The following is a 3,575-nucleotide window of genomic DNA, read 5'->3' on the forward strand; positions in this document are numbered from 1 at the left end:
AGGAACAGGGCAGGAAATGGCGACACCTTGTGGCAGAAACAGGAAGTGACGACTGATGTTAAAGGAGCAGGTCACCAAAATAAACTAAAATTAAAACACATTTTCGTTATCATTTTCAAAAGTTTGAACCTTTAAATAAATTAGAACAAAGACCATTCTTCTAGATATTTTTAACGGTAAGAAGCTGCAGGGATAACTATTTTCTCTTTATTTATTTATTTTTTTTACTTAAAATGTTAACTACACTTGTTATGCATTTTATATTCATTAATTTTTTTTAATTTTTTTTATTTACTGCATATTTTTTGCTGTAAATCTGCATTTATGGTGGTGATAACTGGACTCTTTCTGCTGTAAAAACCAAATGTCCCCTCAGAGATTAATAAAGTATTTCTATTCTATTCTATTCTATTCCAAAAGGATATTGCCAAAGTCAATGAGTTCTTGAACATCTTTTATTAAATTTTATGTAAATTTAAGCAAATTGAGACAATATTTTTTTGGTTTTGTAACCAGATATTTTCCATTGACTATGAACATAAGCTTGAAAGTTAAACTTATGGGGAAACAAATTTAAATTAATAGTTAAGACATTGAAATTGTGAGGTAAAAAAATCTAAATTTTGTATTAAAAATGGAAAACAGTGATTTTAAAAAAAACTAAATTATTAGTTTAGTCAAAAATACGTAGCTAAAAACACAATGTTGATAATTTTTTAGAATAATGATTTAAAAGTCAGAGTTATGCTTTACAACATAAATATCGTGAGTCTAAAGTGAAAATTATGAGTCAAAGTCAAACATTTAGGATGAAATTCAAAGCTGACAGTTAAACATTGTAATAATTTACAGAATTAAAAAATGATTGAAATAAAAATCCAGAGTAAAAAAGCAAAATTCATGAGATGCAAAGGTCATTTCTGACATTTGTCTCTTTTTATTTGTTCATTTTTAATGTATTTTTGTGTAGTGGTTAGCGCTGTCGCCTTGCAGCAAGAAGATCCCCGGTTCAAATCCCGGCCTGGTCCTGGGATCTTTCTGCATGGAGTTTGCATGTTCTCCCTGTGCATGTGTGGGTTTTCTCCGGGTACTCCGGCTTCCTCCCACAGTCCAAAAACATGCTGAGGTTGATTGGTTACTCTAAATTGTCCGTAGCTGTGAATGTGAGTGTGATTGTGTGTCTGTATATGTAGCCCTGTGACAGACTGGTGACCTGTCCAGGGTGTCCCCTGCCTTCACCCGAGTCAGCTGGGATAGACTCCAGCACCCCCCATGACCCTAGTGAGGATAAAGCGGTGTATAGAGAATGGATGGATGGTTTCCAGTTCTTCAGTAGAATTTAAAACCTAAAACTGTCTGAAGTCCAGTAAATCCACAGCTTCACAGTGAGACCGGAGGACGTTAAATCAGCTCGATGGCGTTACTGAGGAGAAAGTTTACCTCTAAGGTTTTTAAATCTGATGTTTTGCTGCAGAAACACTAAAACAAATGAAAATATGTTGAAATCCTCTGACAGGATGATGCTTCCAAACCAAATAAAACCAAATAAAACCAAAACTATCTGCACAGAGGAAAGTGAACGTGTAAAAATGAGTGTTTTCTGCTTTTATGAGTGGAATCTCCAAGTGGTAACCAGACAGAAGGTTATTTAGTGAAGGGTCGGCAGCGGTCCAAACCAAGCAGAAGTTTGTCATTTGTTTTCTTTGAATCACGTCGTCCCCCTCAGAGATCCACTAAAACTCACAGCCATCAGCAGAAACTGAGGCCCAGAAAGATCCAATCTGAGACCCACCACGGCTCAGAAAACACAGAACCCCCGACCTGAAACCCGACCAGCTGCTAAACTTCAGGGGTTTGAACCAACCGGACCTGGACTGAACCGGACTGAACTCAGAGGGGAAACAGGGTCAGTGTGGAGGCTGAGGTGTTAGAACAGGGACAGAACCTGGACAGAACCAGGACAGAACCTGGACAGATTTAGAGCAGTGCTAAAACCAACATTGAGCAACATCCAGATTGAGCCAAAATGGAGACAAACTTCAGCCAAACAGCTGGAGATAAAGTGGAACCAAAATGGAACCACAATGAGACTAAAAGTAACATGGAACTGCAATAGAACCAAAATAGATATAATTGCCACCATGATGGAACCAAACTGGAGCCAAACTGGAACCAAACTGGAGCTGTAATGGAACCACAATGCAGAGTGAATCCACATAGAAACACAAACCAACTCCAGCAGGTTGCTAAGCGACAACAAGGACAGAAAAACAACCTGAAAGTTTTGTATGTTTTGGTTGTTATGTCTCTGGTCTGAAGGTCTGAAGGTCCAGGAGAAAATCCTAGAACTACAGCAACAGGATACGGTGGTGATGCTGTCTGGAAAACCGGTCCTCAAATACGTCAAGATCCACGGCCTTGGCCCGTCTGGACTCTATACTCAGCACTGTAGACCCCTGTAGACCTCTGTAGGCTCCTGTAGGTCCCCGTAGGCCCCTGTAGTTCCCTGTAGGCCCCTGTAGACCCCTGTAGGTCCCCGTAGGCCCCTGTAGTTCCCTGTAGGTCCTGTAGACCCCTGTAGGTCCCCGTAGGCCCCTGTAGTTCCCTGTAGGCCCCTGTAGACCCCTGTAGGTCCCCGTAGGCCCCTGTAGTTCCCTGTAGGCCCCTGTAGACCCCTGTAGGTCCCCGTAGGCCCCTGTAGTTCCCTGTAGGCCCCTGTAGACCCCTGTAGGTCCCCGTAGGCCCCTGTAGTTCCCTGTAGGTCCTGTAGACCCCTGTAGGTCCCTGTAGGCCCCTGTAGTTCCCTGTAGGCCCCTGTAGACCCCTGTAGGCTCCTGTAGGCACCTGTAGGCCCCCGTAGTTCCCTGTAGGCCCCTGTAGACCCCTGTAGTTCCCTGTAGGCCCCTGTAGGTCCCTGTAGGCCCCCGTAGACTCTTGTAGGCCCTGTAGGCCCCCGTAGACTCTTGTAGGCCCCTGTAGTTCCCTGTAGGCCCCTGTAGACCCCTGTATACCCCTGTAGACCCCTGTAGACCCCTGTAGGCCCCTGTAGACCCCTGTAGGTCCCCGTAGGCCCCTGTAGTTCCCTGTAGGCCCCTGTAGACCCCTGTAGGCCCCTGTAGTTCCCTGTAGGCCCCTGTAGACCCCTGTAGGTCCCTGTAGGCCCCTGTAGTTCCCTGTAGGCCCCTGTAGACCCCTGTAGGCTCCTGTAGGCTCCTGTAGGCCCCCGTAGTTCCCTGTAGGCCCCTGTAGACCCCTGTAGTTCCCTGTAGGCCCCTGTAGGTCCCTGTAGGCCCCCGTAGACTCTTGTAGGCCCTGTAGGCCCCCGTAGACTCTTGTAGGCCCCTGTAGTTCCCTGTAGGCCCCTGTAGACCCCTGTATACCCCTGTAGACCCCTGTAGACCCCTGTAGGCCCCTGTAGACCCCTGTAGGTCCCCGTAGGCCCCTGTAGTTCCCTGTAGGCCCCTGTAGACCCCTGTAGGCCCCTGTAGTTCCCTGTAGGCCCCTGTAGACCCCTGTAGGCCCCTGTAGGCCCCTGTAGTTCCCTGTAGGCCCCTGTAGACCCCTGTAGGCTCCTG

Source organism: Acanthochromis polyacanthus, chromosome 2, assembly GCF_021347895.1.
Source record: "Acanthochromis polyacanthus isolate Apoly-LR-REF ecotype Palm Island chromosome 2, KAUST_Apoly_ChrSc, whole genome shotgun sequence".
NCBI lineage: Eukaryota > Metazoa > Chordata > Actinopteri > Pomacentridae > Acanthochromis > Acanthochromis polyacanthus.